The following is a 19230-nucleotide window of genomic DNA, read 5'->3' on the forward strand; positions in this document are numbered from 1 at the left end:
AAGAAAATGTAGTCGAACATCACATCACCGTTATTATGTTCGGGAACCTTCGAGAGTAGAAGAACCGGTAGATTTGAATGCGATATTACATGATTTAGCCGGTGAAAATTATCAATTTTATGAAACTACGGATACGGGAACTATGAATGTAGAAGAAGCTCCAAATGATAGTGCTAAAAAATTGTACGAGGTTATTGTTGAAAATGGAGCACCTATTTATCCCGGCAATACAAAGTACACAAGATTAAGCTTTACTACCAAATTATTGGAATTCAAAAATAACTCGCATTATAGTAATAAAGCTTTTGATAGTTTGCTTAACCTTCTTACGGATGTGTTACCAAAAAAACATACATTACCCGAAAGTTATTATGCAATGAAAAAAATTATGAAGGATTTGAGGGTTGAATATGAAAAAATTGATTTATGTGAGAATGATTGTATGTTATTTTATGGAGATGACAAGGGTAAAGTTGTGTGTAATATATGTGGTGAAGATCGTTATCGGGATGTTTCTAGGAAAGATGGTAAAAAAATAGCAAAAAAAATCTTAAGACACTTTCCTTTGATCCCTCGATTAGAATGCTTATATATGTCGGGACATACATCTGATCACATGAGATGGTACAAAATTAGAGATGTGAAAGATGGAGAAATAAGTCATCCAGCGGATGGAGAAGAGTGGAAAAATTTTGATCGTCGGTATCATTCATTTGCTCAAGAGATTCGTAACATAAGGCTCGGTCTTGCGACCGATGGTTTCAACCCTTTTGGCCCTACCGGGAAAAAAACATATAGTGTGTGGCCTGTGGTGATATTTGTCTACAATCTTCCACCATCGATGTGTATGAAAAAGCCTTATATATTCATGACCGATATAGTTCCGGGTCCAAATAGTATTGTAAAAGATACTAACATTTGTCTAAGGCCTCTCATCGATGAATTGAAGATATTGTGGAATACCGGGGAGAAGACATACGACCAATCTTTGAAACAAAATTTTACAATGAGAGCGGCTATTATGTGGACAATTAGTGACTATCCCACTATGAGTATGATAAGTGGGTGGTCGGGCAAAGGAAAGATGGGATGTCAAGTGTGTCTTGGAAGCGTGCAAGGGTTTCAATTAAAATATTGTGGAAAATATAGTTTCCATGGCACGAACCAAATATTCCTTGAATCAAATGATCCACTCCGTCAAAAAAGTAATTTGTTTGATAACAAAGAAAGAAGATTATTTCGTGGTCGTTTGTCCGGTGAAGGTGTTAAGGAATTGCTTGATGGTTTAGTTTTTCCACCACCCGGAAAGATTAATTCGAAGGCAAGGAGTGTCGGATACGGGGAAGAGCATCATTGGACTCATGTCCCAATCTTTTACGAACTCCCTTATTGGTCATCACATAGTTTACAATATTCAATTGACATCACGCATACGGAAAAAAATGTTTTTGAAAACATTTTTTTTACTATTGTCAATGCGGCAAAGTCAAAAGATCATAAAAAAGCAAGAGAGGATTGCAAGCATTTTGGGGTGTTACCACATTTGTGGATCAATGAGAAAGGAAAGTCACCTAAAGCACCTTATTCCCTTACTAGAAAACAACGTAAACTTTTGTGTGAATGGATTAGTTCACTAAAACTTCCGGATGGTTATTCCTCAAATATATCACGTTGTTGCAATGTTGAGGAGTGTACATTTTATGGATTCAAATCGCACGATTGTCACATTTTTCTTCAAAAATTATTATCTCTCACAATTCGTGAACTTCTACCGGAGCCTATTGCTGATGAAATCACGATAATTTCTAACTTATTCAAAGATTTATGTTCATCCATGGTTACAAAAACCTACTTGAAAATAATGGAAAAATCGGTTATCAAATCATTGTGTTTGTTGGAAACGATTTTTCCTCAAATTTGGTTTGATTCGATGGAACACTTGTTTGTACATTTAGCCGAAGAAATTAGACTTGCTGGACCTGCTTATTGGCATTGGATGTATCCGATTGAACGTTTGTTGGGCAAATTAAAACAAAAATTCGGTAATAAAGCAAGGTTTGAGGGGTCAATTGCCGAACGATATATGGAGGAGGGAATTCTTAATATTTGTTATTTTTATTTTGCCTTTGACACGATCCATAATAAGGTACGTCGTAATGAGGTTTTGTTTGATGTGAAAAATTAAGTGTTCAAATATCCAATTCAATCTCTTGGAAAGGAAGGAACTCGATACATGAGTGATGATGAACGAGAGTTAGCGGAATTCTTTTAAACTCTCCTGAAGTTCAACCTTATCTAAGGTACCAAATCTTACTTTAAAAAATATGCGTAATAATTTTTGTTAATGACACATGCATGATCTTACTTTATATTTTAGGAAGTACCAAGATCGTGTTATGCGACAACGCCCGGAAACAACACCTCAATATTTAGATCGTATTGTCAAAAGTCGATTTAAAACTTGGTTTAAACAAAAGGTATTTATCTATTTTTAATTTGCATGATTTTTTTTAAATTCTTATAATTACAACGTCTCGTTGATTTGAATTATTTTTAGGTTGATAAAGATGAGGTGGAAGGACCTCGTTTTAGGGACTTACTTGAAGGGCCGGTATTAAAAGTTATGACTTTTGAGACTTGTCAAGTTAATGGATATAAATTTTCAACAAAATCTGCATCCGGTTCTGGTATTGTTGTTAAAGGAAATTTGCACGGAAATAATCTTGATTATTATGGTCAACTATAAGAAATTATTAGACTTTATTTATCAAGGATGCCAATCATGTATATTTGTTCAAATGTATATGGTTTGATAGTGTTGGTAATGGTGTGAGGATTGATAAGAATCGTGTGATTACAATTGATATGACTTCAAGATTGAAGTCAAATGAGATTTTTATTTTAGCTAGTCAAGCCTCACAAGTATATTATGCTCCTAGTGTATTGGATCCAAAAATGAAAATATATACGGTGGTCAAATCTAAAAGTCGCCCAATTGATGAATCTATCGTTGCGCAAAATAATATAGAGGACGCTTTTCAGGAAGATAGATCTAATGCATCGACCTCGTTTTCGCTCTTTGTCGATTTTGCACAATATGGACAAATACCATTTATTCGGCGTGAAGAAGAAGAAGAAGACGAAGAAGAAGACGAAGAAGATGATTTGAAGGATGACGAAGATGAAAATGAAGGAGAAGAAGAAATAAGGGAAGGTGACAATGAGGATGATGATGATGACGAAGATGATGATGGTTTTGACGATTTTGAATAACGTCATTTGTATTTTAAATATGATTTTTAGTAAATTTTGTAATGATTAGGTGATAGGGAATAAAAATAAACCCTGATTGCGTAATTAATATCGCATTAATTGTATTGACATTGGGCTAACAGTTAATCCTATTAGAAGACGCCCAAGACCCTGATTATTAATTAATTTCATAATTAATTAATAAGGGAAAAATCAGCTATTAAGAAGAGTCCCAATAAGGACATAAATCCTAGTAGATTAGCCTCTAAGGGACCTAAAAGGATAAGGAATCAGTTTCCTACCACTTAGGACTCCAAAGTCCATTCTAATTCTGAGACTTGCCCACCAAGTCTCCTAACCCAAGTCCAATTCAAGGACTCCTAACATCTATAGAAGGGGCCTCACCCCACCAATCAGAACTACGTTTTAGACTTAGTCCTTGGAGGACATGAAAGTCACTACGTCCTTGATGAGCCCTCGCCGCCATAGCCCCGAGGGCAAGTATCACCAAGAACTACGTTGTTTGACTTGATCCTTGGCAATCAGCAAGGTACGTAGGCATCTTGTTAAGGCAGATTGAGTCACGAAACACAAGAGCAGTCAAATCGAGCCTCGAAGCTCACGTTCCTTAGTAATAAATACATCAATCATATACCCTAGTTTTTAATCCATAACATTTGGTGCCGTCTGTGGGAAAGCACAACAATAACCATGGCGAAAACACGGAGAACAGTTAGAGCCCTTGGAGAAGGAACACCAACGGGGATAACCCAAGTGATTTCTTCAACTGTGGAGGTACCTCCTCATTCAACCTATACAACCACGCAAGGAGAAGCCCAGATAGGGGCAACTAAACCTCAGCCACAAGGGACGATTCCCTCGGCTACTCAAGGTACGAATCCCCAAGTTCAACAAGTACATTCACCTGTGAATTCTCGACCCATCGGGTACGAATATTCAACTATTGTTACTACTAACCCCCCTTATGGGATGCTCTTTACCCCTAGGTTGGAGGAAGTGGACATGCTGGACGAAGTGAAGCACGATGGCGTTCGCCCCCATACATACGAGGTTTGGCTCCTATCCCTGAGGATCAAGAATTTTCTGGTCCTTACACTGAGAGAGACTCCGAATCTTCGGATGATGAAGTAGCCCCAAGAAGGAGATGTGCTGGCAAAGAACCGATGGCTGATGGTAGCCAACGCCCTCAAAGCACCCAAGGGATGAATCCCCAAGAAGTGCAGGAAAGGATCAAGGCTCACGAGGCTGAGATTCAAAGGCTGAGGCGCGACTTGGAGGCGCACCAGACCACCAGACCCCCAGTACCTCCTAGGGGAAGAAATCATCCTCCTATCATAAACCTGGATGGTCCAGTGCAGAGAAGGGCTGTTGTCCCAAGGGCTGATCCAAGCAATCTTCTTCCCCTTGGAGATCCTGATGATCCCAGTCCGCCCTTCACTGAAGATATAATGAATGCCCATATCTCAAGAAAGTTCAAGATGCCAACTATAAAAGCTTATGACGGCACGGGAGATCCCACTAATCATGTTAGAACATTCTCTAATGCACTGCTGTTGCAGCCCGTGAATGATGCTATTAAGTGTCCGGCCTTTCCTCAAACTCTGTCGGGTATGGCTCAAAGGTGGTATAGTCGTTTTCCCCCAAACTCTATTGGGTCGTTCAAAGAGTTAAGTCAGGCTTTCATTAAATAGTTCATCAGTGGGAGAGTGCATGAGAAAAGTTCAGCATCCCTCATGAGCATTGTGCAGGGAGCAAAAGAATCCTTGAGAGACTACCTGAATCGTTTCACAAAGAAAGCTTTAAAAGTCCCGGACCTAGATGACAAGGTCGCAATGATAGCACTGCGACAAGGAACCAGGGATGATTTTTTCAAGATGTCCTTGGCCAAACGCCCCCTGAAAGCATGTTGCAGCTCCAGGATAGGGCAGGGAAGTACATAAAGGTGGAAGAGAGCATGAGGAAGACCGTAGTAAGTAATGAGCCCACTGGAGGCAAGAAGCGGAAAACTGACATGGAATATATCGCTAAGGACAAGTATGCTAGAACTGAGCAAAACCCTGATTCAACCCCCAAGAAGGGAGGACCTGGGCAAAAATTCTCTGAATACGCTAAGCTGAATGCTTCTAGAAGCCAGATCTTGATGGAGATCGAGAAAGATAGAGATATTCGTTGGCCTAAGCCCTTGAAGGCTGATCCTCCAAAGCTAGATAAAAGAAAGTATTGCAGATTTCACAAAGATGTTGGTAATGACACCGATGAGTGTAGACAGCTGAAAGATGAAATTGAGTTTCTCATTCGAAAAGGAAGATTGAACAAATACACTGGAGAAGGAGGGGATAGAAGCAACAACGTGAGAAGAAACTTTGATGACCGAAGGAGAGATCAAGAAGATCATGGGAGAAATCCCTAACCTAGGGGACCGGTGATAAATACAATCTTCAGAGGACCGCGCCCCCAAGGACCTGTGATCAACACAATTTTTGGAGGGCCAACTGCTGCTGGGTTATCCAAGAACTCAAGGAAAGCATATGCTCGAGAAGTTATGCATATTGTTGGGGAAGCCCCGAAGAGGGCCAGGACAGGAGTAACAATGTCTTTTGATGATGCTGATCTGGAGGGTGTGAAATTTCCCCATGACGACCCGTTGGTCATAACACCGATTATAGGGAACAGCCCAGTGAGAAGGGTTCTTGTGGATAATGGTGCTTCGGTGGATATCTTGCTCCATGACACCTTTTTGAGGATGGGATATAATGACTCCCAATTGACCCCAACCGACATGCCAATATATGGGTTTGCGGGAGTGGAGTGCCCCATAGAAGGGATAATCAAGTTGCCAACAACCATAGGACAGGAACCAAGGCAGGCAACACAAATGTTGGACTTCGTGGTGGTGAAGGCTAGTTCGACTTACAACGCGATCATGGGAAGAACAGGGATACACGCCTTCAAGGTAGTCCCTTCTTCCTACCATTCAGTTATGAAGTTTCCTACCCGGGAAGGGATCGGAGAAGAGAGAGGAGACCAAAAAATGGCTAGAAGCTGTTATGTGGCCTCTTTGAGGGCAAATGGAGTCGGGGGCAGGTTCTTCCTATTGAAGATCTGGATATCCGAGAGAATGATGAGAAAAGAGGAAAGCCAGCAGAAGACTTGGTTTCAATTCCTTTAGCCCCCGAAGATCCTGGGAAGGTGACTTTTATTGGAGCAACGCTCGAGAAGCCTCTTAGAGGGAAGTTGGTGAAATTTTTGCAAGAAAATAGTGACATTTTTGTATGGTCAGCAGTTGATATACCAGGCATAGACCCGGAACTGATTACTCACAAGCTGAATGTGGACCCAAATCGGAAGACAGTGAAACAAAAGAAAAGAAGTTTTGCTCCAGAAAGGCAAGAAGCTATAAAACAGGAAGTGGAGAAGCTCTTGGAGGCTGGTTTCATTAAGGAGATTCAATTTTCAGAGTGGTTAGAAAACCCTGTAATGGTGAAGAAGGCCAATGGAAAATGGAGGATGTGTGTGGACTTTATTTATAACGACTCGTGTATTTTTGAGTTATTTAAATATGTGATTATTACGGAAATTATTAAATAAAATATGTGTGTTGGTTTTGACCGTTATGTGTTGGTTGATTATTATCCATATGTGATTTATAGTATATCGGGTTGTCCACGCGATTAATTATGGGATCGTATTGAATTGTTTTCACTTTCAAAAGTGGATTATTGCAAATTTATTTGCATAAATACTGGAACTATCTTTAAAATTGTTTTTATGCTTTTATAATGACAATATTTATTTTTGGGATGTTGTAAAATTGAAAAATCAATATTTCATCAATTATTTAACCCTGGATGATTTTCTGATTGTATTTATTTGTAAAATCTATATTTAATTCAGAAAATCTTTAAAAATTATAAAACTTATATTTATTTAAGTTTAGAATACTCCGAGAAGTTTAAAATTATTTTAGAAATTTTCGGGATTAATTTTACCCGCGCGTTGTTTCGTTTATTTGTTAAAAGCGGGTATAAAGTGCATTTTAGAAATTATTTTAAAATTTCGAAATTTACGTTTTTATTTACTTCGGGATATTTATAATATTATAAGATTATTTTCGTGATTTTCTGAGTCTGTTTCAAGAACAGCTCGGTTCGTTAGTTGTGAAAGGCGGGTACGAGTTGCATTTAAGAATTCTTTAAAAATTATGGAAAATTTATTTTTATAGTTTTTAATTATTTCGGTAAATTTTAAAAGTATTCAAGGAATTTTTCGGTATAATTCCTCGCACACCTCGGTTCGTTTAATTGGGGAAAAGGAGTCAGAAATTTAGTTTCAGGAAATATCAGGACACGTGTCCAAATTTGATAAAGAAATGGACACGTATCAATTGTTGGTGGCAGCAGAAGAATTATATGTTATCAATTTCTTTTTTTTTATTATTTTGAGACATCTCTGTTTCCCCTCTCAAGGGGTGCCGTTGTTTCCAGTCGTTGTGTTCCTTCGGTTACTTCAATTCGCCGCCCTGTTTTCTGGTATTCAGTTCGCCGCCGCCTGGTTTCTTCCGGCTCGTCTCCGGTTAGCCGCGGTTGCTGTCTTGATTCCTCGATTTCCAGCTTGTTTTCGGTTATAATCGGGAACCTGAAAGTGGCCGATGGACTAGAGGTGACCTAGTGGTCAGTTGACGAGCTTAGTAGAATTTCAACAGAAAGACCTGAGTGTCAAAGTCAAATCCAATGGGATCTAGTGGTTGGATGTAAAAGCCTAAGTGGCAGTGTTGGCCCAGAATTGATCAGTAATAGTTGTAAAGCCTTGTAAGGCAAGTATCTCTGAACTTTGCTTCAAGATATATATTACCAATGTTTTCGAACTGTTTCATAACATGTCGCTATTATTCAAAATAACTCCTATTTTGTATTGCAAGTATTTTAAATTACTTACCCTTGAACCCTGATTCTTTCTTGATCTTGAGCCGTAAGCCTTCTTCTTTGTAAACCATCCTTTGTTGATCCCCAGATATCAAATCACACCCATATTATACTACTCCCCAAAGGTATAACTACCGAACACCAAACACTGAAACAAAATTGTTTGAAAACACATAAACTTTTATACTGCACCCATTCTTTATAACATCAAAGAACTATACCTTGAAAAATCATTTCTGACATAATACCGGATGCTGGTGCAAATTCAAAACCATTTCTTATACATACCCTGAAATCCCCTTGAGATATCCATAAGCTTCCTTATGCTTTTATTCAAGTGTTTAACTATCGTCGATTATGAACTTGTTTTATTGAATTATATCGTTTATCATATTGAACTGCTTTGGGATTGGATAGTTTTTATATATGTGGACCAGATTCGTGGTTAGACCATACCAATGGTAAAGTTAGGCCAATGTGTGCCTTGGATCCAGTAATTAGAGCAGTGCTGTGTGCTTGCTCGGGGTTAGTGCGTGACTGATTAGCAGCCTAACCTTGGTTTTTAAAACTTAAAATGAATATCCAATTCTAATGATGAATTAAAAAGCAACTTGATTCCTTTGAATCATTTCAATTGATCATTGTTTAACCTCAGTTATTACTATTATGACTTGCTGAGCTAGTTAGCTCACCCTTGCGATTCTTTTATATATTTTACAGTTGAAAAGAATGTGGATGATAATGAAGTTCCTCAGTCCAAAGTGCGGGCTAAGGTTCCAGTGAGTTGAATCGAGCTAGCAGAAGCTTCATGTGGTATAGAGATAGTCAGATTGTAAGAATGATTTTATTATCAATTATAAGTTAAATTAGTTGGGATTTGGTATGATGTAATAAAAGTTAAGGTTGTGGCTTGTTTTCATACTTTAACCTGTTGCGATCCATGGTTACATAGAGCAGGGTCATTGCAATTAATATTTCATATACAGGTTGAGATATTGTGCTTGTGTTGTGGACCTCAAACTTCTGACCCAGGTTTGGAGGGTGCCACATTATTGATCTAAATGATGCCTGTCCAAAGGACTGTTTCCTGTTACCAAGGATCGATACTTTGATAGATGCCACTGCTGGGCATGAAATTCCGAGCTTCATGGATGGATTTAGTGGATACAATCAGATCAAGATGCACAAGGATGGCATTCCAAAGACTACGGAAGTTTATATCGATGACATGTTAGTCAAGAGTCTAGTAAAGAATGATCATATAACCCATTTGAGGGAAGCTTTTGAGGTCCTGAGGTACCACAAGATGATGTTAAATCCTACAAAGTGTGCTTTCGGAGTAGGGTCTGGAAATTTTTTGGGATTGATGGTCTCCAAGAGAGGGATCGAGGCTAACCCTGATAAAATAAAGGCAATCCTGGACATGGAACCATCAAGAACTGTCAAGGATGTTCAAAAGCTCACAGGAAGGATTGCTGCGCTGGGACGATTCATCTCCAAGTCAGGAGACAAGTGCCTGTCATTCTTCAAGTTATTAAAGAACATTAAGGACTTTGTATGGAATGAGGAAAACCAGAAGGCATTCAAGGAATTAAAGAAATATATGGTCCAGGCCCCATTGTTGGCCAAGCCAGCTTTGAATGAAGTTTTATTCTTGTACTTAGCTGTTTCAGAGAGTGCCTTAAGCGTTGTATTGGTTAAGGAGGAACTGAAAATCCAGAAACCCGTATACTATGTCAGCAAAATTCTGCATGGTGCTGAGTTGAATTATTCAACTATTGAGAAATTTGCTCTAGCCTTGGTAATGGCCTCAAGAAAGTTACGACCTTACTTTCAGGCTCATCAAATTGAGGTGCTAACGAATCAGCCCCTGAGAAATATCATTCATAGTCCCAAGGCTAGTGGGAGATTGATCAAATGGGCAATAGAGCTGGAAGAATTCCACATCAAATATAAGCCTCAAATGGTGATAAAAGCCCAGGCATTGGCTGACTTCATGGTGGAATGTACCATACCCAACCAAGAAGTCGGGGGGCAGGAAGATACCATACCTCAAGACAAGGGAGTTGATAAGGAGGAAAAAGAAAAGGTTGATATGGAGAAAGAATACTGGGTTCTCTATTTTTATGGAGCATCAAAAACAAATTCAAGTGGAGCAGGTTTGGTTTTATAAAGCCCTGATGGGTTCTTAATTGAGTATGCCATAAAGTTAGACTTCCCAACCATAAACAATGAGGCAGAATATGAAGCTCTGATAGTTGGTCTTGGCTTAGCAGGGACACTTAGAGTCAAGAACTTAAAAGTCTGTGGAGACTCGAAGCTGGTCATATCCCAGGTGAAGGGAGAGTTTGAGGCAAGGGATGATACGATGGCTAAGTATGTCTGCCTAGTAAGGGCCGTGATGACCCAATTCGATGAATACCATGTTGAGCACATTCCAAGGGAGGAAAATGCTAAGGCAGTTGCATTATCAAAGTTTGCTTCATCTGAGAAAGAGGAAAGTTCAGGAAGTGTGTACTTCCGCGTCCTGAAGACACGAAGCATTGATGTTAAGCTTGTAGCTCCTATAGGTCTGGGAACGTCATGGATAGATCCCATTAAGACTCATATTCAAACCGGTTGGTTGCCGAACGATGCTACTGAAGCACGAAAATTGGTTGTTCGAGCAATAAGATACTCATTGATAGATGGAATTCTGTATAAAAGATCTTTCGTGGTTCCCTACTTAAGGTGTCTCAGGCCCGATGAGGCACGCTTTGCTCTTGAAGAAGTACATGAAGACATATGTGGGCAACACTTGGGGGCAGGGCCTTAGCTCATAAGATAACCCGTTTAGGCTTCTATTGGCCAGAAATGATGGCTGATGCCAAAGAATATGTGAAAAAGTGTGACCGCTATCAGAAGCACGCACCAGTCGTTAGACAACCCCCGAGATGCTGACCTCCATCAACTCGCCCATCCCCTTTGCTATGTGGGGAATGGATATATTGGGGCCTTTCCCCATGGCCACGACACAAAAGAAGTTCCTGATTGTAGCCATTGATTATTTTACTAAGTGGATTGAAGCCAAGCCTTTGGCCAAAATCACAACTAAACAAGTTGCACAATTCTTGTGGGAAAATATCATGTGCCGGTATGAAATTTCCCACATCCTAGTCACTGACAATGGAACACAATTCAACAATGATGAATTCAAGAAGTACTGTGAAGAAAATGAAATTGAGTTACGGTTCACCTCTTTGGCTCACCCGCAAGCCAATGGACAAGCAGAATTTGCAAATCGAATAATCCTGGATGGACTAAAGTAGAGGATCGAAAAATCGAGGAATAATTAGGTGGATGAGATACTCCCAATACTATGGGCCTATATGACTACCTGTAGAGTCACGACTGGAGCAACTCCCTTCATGTTAGCATATGGGGCAGAAGCAGTTGTTCCCGTGGAGATATCACATTCCTCTCCCAGGATTCAAGCTTTCAATACTGAGGAAAATGAGGAAGGGCAAAGGTTAGCCCTGGATCTAATTGACGAAGTGCGAGATGAGGCACATGCGAAGATAGAGGAATATCAGAAAAAGGCTTCGTTCTACTACAACCTAAGGGTTAAAGAAAGGTTTTTCAAACAAGGTGACTTAGTCTTAAGGAAGGTGGAAGCTTCTGGTGTAGGGCAGAAAGGGAAGCTTGCCTCAAATTGGGAAGGGCCATACGAGGTCAAAAGTATTCATGGAAGATGAACCTACAAGCTAGAGACTAGAGATGGTTTTGAAATCCCGAGAACTTGGCATGCACAAAACCTGAAGGTTTACTATGTGTAAAATGATCGAGTACGATTCTCACCTGTCAAGATGACAAGTAGGTTAAAAAACACCTGGAAGCTTTGCTTGCTTAGGATTTACATGTTTTAGTTTGAGGATTATTAAGACTTGTGTAAGGGATGAAAAATAAGGGAAAGCTATGAAAAGGCTAGCAAACTAACTCCCATAAAATAGTACAAGTACTTGAAAAAAATAGTAGAAAAAGCAAACAAAGCCATGCAAGGCATAAACACTGAAGATGTTCAAGTCTGTGAAGAACCGCAAGTAGATAAAAGCCACACATGGCAAACAAAGCCATGCAAGGCCTAAACACTGAAGAACAATCTATAGTCCAAAATCAGATGATTGGCCAATAATGGCAACCTCAGAAATAACCCAAAGGCTAGAAAAGCCCTGCAAATTTAACATATCCGGGTAAGAGCTTTGAACAGAGCCAAGGGACATATTAACGGAGCGCACCTCATCATCATGGGTGTCCATCATCTTGAATAAGTCTTCCGACCATCGATAAATGCTAAGAGAGCTCTAGAATCCCAGTTTTGAAGCTTTCTCTCAAGTTTCTTCATCAAATGCCTCCAAGGCCATGTGCTCCCTCCTTCATTTTGCACTCCTAATGAAAGAAGCTGCGAAATAGGCGTTGGCCAAATAAGAAAAAGATATTAGAAAGCTAACTTCACGAAATATATATGGTCAATTGAAGTCTACATTACAAACTCCAACAGACCGGCCTCCAAGAGATGCCTTAAGCCAGCCAGGCTCCTCCTTTAATTTGTGATGTATTGAAAGTTCTAAAAAGAATAGATGTACCAAATACAAGCCATGAGCCCCGCACATCCTCGCCTAAGGAAGCTGTTCGCCTAATTGAAACAAAGTTAATCAATGGAAAAATAAGAGGGGTTAGGCCAGCTTTAACAAGGTTCCTTTGAATTATGAGGACCCATCAAGAACACGAATATGATAGTTTATATTCTAGGTCCATCGAGACATGTTGTCCAAGAAAGCAAAAATGTTTCCCCTTGACCGATCAGAGGAGGCCGAGTAGCCATTGAGAATATTGAAGTTCAAGAACTTCCATAAAATAGGATCCCGAAGGGCCAAGAAGCTCTAGAAATTAAGGTTACGGCCGACCAGGGCCTCAAGGGCTTGGTCTCTATGGCCGACCAAGAGTCCTTGAAGCTAACTCCTCCACATAAAGGGTTAGGCCGACTAGGACTTCCTCGAAGGAACGTCTATAGACGTCCGGAACTAATAGGGATGGCCCCTAAGAGAAGTTTTCAAGAAAATCATGAACTAGAGCCAAGAGATGCTCCTAGTGAAGGCAAGAACCCTTATGGAGGGAAATAAGCTTCATGAAGAGTAAGACGCTCACGGAGGTGAGATTCTGGCCTACCAAGAGTCCATGAGAATAAGTTTCGTGAAGAGAAGAACATCCATGAGAACAAGTTCCACGAAGGCTAAAGAGTCCATGAGAACAAATTTTGTGAAGACTAGGACATCCACGAAAACAAGTTTCATGAAGAATAGAACGTTCACTAAAAAACGATCAGAATAGTCTGGCTGAGGCTAAACACAAATCGATAGTCTTAAGGGACGATTATGTTAATTCACCATGATAAGAAAAAGCCCACATTCCAGAACCTTCCGGAATGTCCTCGAAGATTCTTAACGATTTCTTTTGATCCTTAATGGATTTGGAAATATAGAGGCCCAAAATGAGGCCCAAATCCAAAAAGGATTTGGAAAATAAAGGCCAGAAATGAGGCCCGAATCCTAATAGGATTTGGAAAAATTAGCCCAAAAATAAGCCCAATCCAAAGACCATAGATCATGATTGAGGTCAAATTTGAGGTCATGAATTTTATTCGAATTCTTTCGAACAGACACCCGAAAATTATGGTTAAAAAGACCAGGATTGAGGTCGAAGTCCAGACAAGGATTGAGGTCAAAGTCCAGACCAGGATTAAGGTCGAAGTCCAGACCAGGATTAAGGTCAAAGTCCAGACCAGGATTAAGGTCAAAGTCCAGACCAGGATTGAGGTCGAAGTCCAGACCTGGATTGAGGTCGAAGTCCAGGTAAATAAGACCAGGATTGAGGTTGAATTCTTGAATCAAGGTCGAGGTCGTAAGTAATGAGCCGACTAGGATCCTGGTCGAAATCCAGGTCATAAATCCTAGTCGAAACCTTGCGACCAGGAAACAAATAAGCACAAAAATTTCGACTAAAATCCAGGTCGAGGGTTCGACTAAGATCCTGGTCGAAATCCAGGTCATAAATCCTAGTCGAAATCTTACGACCAGGAAATAAAGAAGGACATAAATTTCGACCAAAATCCAGGTCGAAGGTTCGACTAGGACCCTGGTCGAAATCCAGGTCGTGGATCCTAGTCGAAAACCTTCGACCAGGAATTCGACTAGGATTCAGGTCAAAATTTCGACTAGGACCCTGGTCGAAATCCAGGTCGTGGATCCTAGTCGAAAACCTTCGACCAGGAATTCGACTAGGATTCGAAAAAGGGATGAAAATTTCAGAAAAATCCCAGAAAAATTAGGGAAAATTTGAAAATAATTTCAAAAATTATTTTTGATAAAATATTCTTGAAATATTAAAGAAGTAATATCTGTGAGTATCAGAATATTCTTGAAAATTAGGAGAAAAATCCCAGAAATTAAGGGAAAATTCCTGAAAAATACCAGAAAATTCCTAAAGAAAGGGAAAAAGGTAAGAAAATGATAGGGAAGTTTTTAAAAACAACCCTGAAGCCGTGTACAAGGCAAATCATTGTAAATGTGTAGGTTGCTCCACACTTTACGCCAAAACGATACCCTGTAAGGGAACGAATGAACTTAACTTCTGCGAAATCTTTTACGGTTTCCCAGAAGTTGGGGGGCAAATGATAGGGAATAAAATAAACCCTGATTGTGTAATTAATATCGCATTAATTGTATTGACATTGGGCTGACAGTTAAGCCTATTAGAAGAGGCCCAAGACCCTAATTATTAATTAATTTCATAATTAATTAATAAGGGAAAAATCAGCTATTAAGAAGAGTCCCAATAAGGACATAAATCCTAGTAGCCTAGCCTCCAAGGGACCTAAAAGGATAAGGAATCAGTTTCCTACCACTTAGGACTCCAAAGTCCATTCTAATTCTGAGACTTGCCCACCAAGTCTCCTAACCCAAGTCCAATTCAAGGACTCCCAACATCTATATAAGGGGCCTCACCCCACCAATCAGAACTATGTTTTAGACTTAGTCCTTGGAGGACATGAAAGTCACTACGTCCTTAGTGAGCCCTCGCCGCCATAGCCCCGAGGGAAAATATCACCAAGAACTACGTTTTTTGACTTGATCCTTGGCTATCAGCAAGGTACGTAGGCATCTTGTTAAGGAATATTGAGTCACGAAACACAAGAGCAGTCAAATCTAGCCTCGAAGCTCACGTTCCTTAGTAATAAATACAGCAATCATATACCCTAGTTTTTAATCCATAACATTAGGATACTTTATTTATAAGTTATAGTAAATTTTTAATGGGTTTGTGAATTTTTGATTTTAATGCTAAGTTTTTATGCGTTTACCGCCAGTTAGGGCAAAAAAAATCATAATATTTGACCGTAATATTTCCCAGAAAACCGACCGTCTCCTTGACTAAAACCGACCACCTTCTTGATAAACCGACCATCTCCTTAAAGGGGTGGTTGGTTTTAAGGTGGTTGGTTCTAAGAATTAAATTGGCTTCTGAAATAAAACCGACCACTTTGCACATTTGACCTCGGTCGGTTTTAGCAGTCTTGGTCAAAGTACATTTTTAATACTTATTTTCAACGATCGAACCGTACGAATGTTAATTTCATGTCAAAATATGCTTATGCACAAAATTAGCACTTTTGAATGAGTACCATTACGTTTTTATAAGTAAATTAATAAATTTAATTAAAAAAAATTCGATCTGAAAAGTATAATTTTAAAAGGTATATTTAATGATCCAACCGTACGGATGTTAAATTCATGTCAAAATATGCTTATGCACAAAACAATAGCACATTTTAATGAGTACCATTACGTTTTTATAAGTAAATTAGTAAATTTAATTAAAAATTAAAAAAAATGAAAAATTTAAAATACACATGATCGAACCGTATGGATGGACTAACGCGGTGAAAACGAACAAATGTACCAAAAATTAGGCTATTTGAAAAATAGTATAATCAAAATCATATGGAATATAATTATTTCAGTAAGTATGTCGGCATTCTGTAGACATAATAAGTTGAACATACCATTCAATACTATAAGTATAATTTTAAAATTTATTTTTAATGATCGAACCGTATGGATGTTAACTTCATGTAAAAATATATTAATGCACAAAAAATTAGCACATTTGAACGATCACAAATACGTTTTTATAAGAAAATTAGCAATTTTGATTAAAAAGTGAAATAATTAAAAAAATATAAATTATGAAATACACACGATCGAACCGTACGGATGAATCGACGCGGTAAAAACGAGCAAATGTACCAAAAATTAAGCTATTTAAATTATAATAATCATGTTTTCATAAGATTTTTTTAAATTTAGGGGTTTTTAACCCCTAAACCCTAAACCCTAAAAATAAAATAAATAAAAAAATTAAATACTATAAAATCGACCACTTTGGGTCATAACCGACCACATAAAAAAATGCGGTTTTTTTGTGAATAATTAAAAACCCCGCCTAGAGCAAAATGACACCGTTTTGCATGCTGCACAGGGTTCAAGGTTAAAACCGACCGACCTGGTGGTCGGTTTTAAGTATTAGGCGGTCGGTTTTAAGTCTGTTATAAATAAAAAAACGGTTCACTTTTCTTTTCTCTATTTCTTTCTCTATCTCTCTATTTTCTCTCTATCTCTATCTTACACTCAAAACTTCACTAAAATACTTCGATTCAATGACGTATTCACGAAGGAGCCCCAAATCATCTCTCATTGCCTCCGATTTCACTCTCGATGTAAGATTTTCTTACGATTAAGATATTTTTTTACTCGATTGCATATATGTGTGTATGTGTATGTATTTTTTGTGTTTATATATATGATTCGAAATTAAATATATATTTTTTGTGTTTGTTAAAGTATTATTCTCACATAAATTGATGTGTTTCACTTCAAATCAAACTTCATTGATTTTTCAGCTTTTATGTAAAGTTTTGCATGTTAAACATTCGTCGGTTATGTCAATTTGTTTAATATAGGTTAAAGTCATAATTTTTGGGTGTTTCGTCGGTTTGTTTACTCTTTTTAGAAGTATAAATGTATTTTAGGGTTAATTTTTAGGGGTTTGCTCTTGTTAACACATAAAAGTACTCGAAATGGATAATTCTCACTTAAATTGAAGTTTATATGATTTTTCAGTTTTCATGTAAAATTTTGCATGTAAAAGATTCGTCGGTTTTATCAATTTGTTGAATATATATATAAGTATAAATTTTAGGGTTTTTGTCGGTTTGTTTACGTTTAGGTAGAAGTATAAATGTATTTTTAGGGTTAATTTGTAGGGGTTTGCTCTTGTAAACATGATCCTTACTCGAAAATGGATAAATATTGCACTTTATATGTGAGTTTGGAACTTTAATTTATTGTATATATAGATTAAGTTGATTTAATGGTTTAATTTGCGTAATTAAATAATGCTCTAATTTGTTGTGTTTATTTTTATCGTTAATTTGTGAAATGGATACGTTTATATGCATTTTATATGCATTTTATGTGATTTTAAATGCTTTTTTATGTAATGTGATTTACTAATGCAAGTCATTTCATCGATTTTTTTGTTTTCATATTGGCTAATATATTTTTATTATTTATTTTAGGATCTTTTTGCTTGGATGTTGACGTTGGTTATGATAAGTCTTGTGGTATTGGCGATGGCGAGAAAAGGGAAGGGGAAATACAAGGAGCCGGAAAAAGATAAGGGGAAGGCAAAGGCCAAGGGAAAGGTCAAAGTCGCGAGTAAGAAGGGCAAGGACAAGGGTGTAAAGGGAAAAGGAGGGAATTTGCATTTGCAGGATGAGCCGACGGATTCAGATTCGGACCCGAATGATCTGACTCGGCACATTACAAATGTGAAGGAGCGAGAATGGCGAGGAAGGCGACCTCGATCACATTCGAGTGGCATATATGGAGAGAAACCGCCATTGCAGCCATATCGCATTGATATCTCCGATGGACAGTAAGTTAAAAAGTTTTTAAATTGCATTATTCCTATATATTTATATTTTTGGTTCTGTTCAATATTGTTATGTGAATTGTTAATATTTATTGTTTTCTTTTGTTTAAATATAGTATTGAAGATGATACGGCTAAGAAAACGCTTTTGGCTATGATTCGGGAGAAGTGGCCTCTTGGGTATTACACTTATATCGATATCGAAGAACGTCACCCGGGTTGGTTGAATGCAAGAGTCGAGGACTTTCAAGCAAGTTAATTTATTTTTTTTGTAATTGTCATTTATTTCTTGATTTTATGATGCATTTATCCTCGTTTTCTTTTTTTTTGCAATTTTAGAAATATTATAGGCATCTTAAGGGGTAAAGCAGTTCAAAGGCCCGAAAAATTATGGAAGATCACATTAAAGTGACTATAAAAAGGACTTTGAACGAGCTTAAGAAGAGGGTGGAGCGAAAAGCAAGGGAGGAGGGCGTGAGCAAGTTATCTTTGAAGCCGCCTTATTGGTCTGTTCCTTTTTGGAAGGACCTTTTGGAGTATTGGGAGAAGAACGAAGGACACTTGTACCGGTCATCGGTTGGATCCACCAACCGACAACAAGTTGAAAGATTGCATAGTGCCGGTGCAAGGTCATTCAATAAAGTTGGGGAGGTAATATTATTATATTCAATCACACCCACATACAAACACGTTCACCATATTTAATATAATCAACTAATTATTAGGACGTGCTAATATAAGTTGTTTAATATTTTGAAAGGTAATGACGAACAAGAACAAGAAAAAGCCGAAGAGACTCGAGGTGTGGGATAAATGTCATAGGAAAGTTGGATCTGATCCGGAAAATCCCGTCTATACTACACCGGCCGCCATGCGTATTGCGGTAATTTTTATGTACTTTTATGACCATTTTATGTGATTTTAAATGCATCTTTAATAAGTAAATTTATATGTATTTTTATGTGATTTTAAATGCATTTTTATGTTTTTATATGCATTTTTATGTG

This window comes from Apium graveolens, chromosome 3 (genome assembly GCF_009905375.1).
Source record: "Apium graveolens cultivar Ventura chromosome 3, ASM990537v1, whole genome shotgun sequence".
Lineage (NCBI taxonomy): Eukaryota > Viridiplantae > Streptophyta > Magnoliopsida > Apiales > Apiaceae > Apium > Apium graveolens.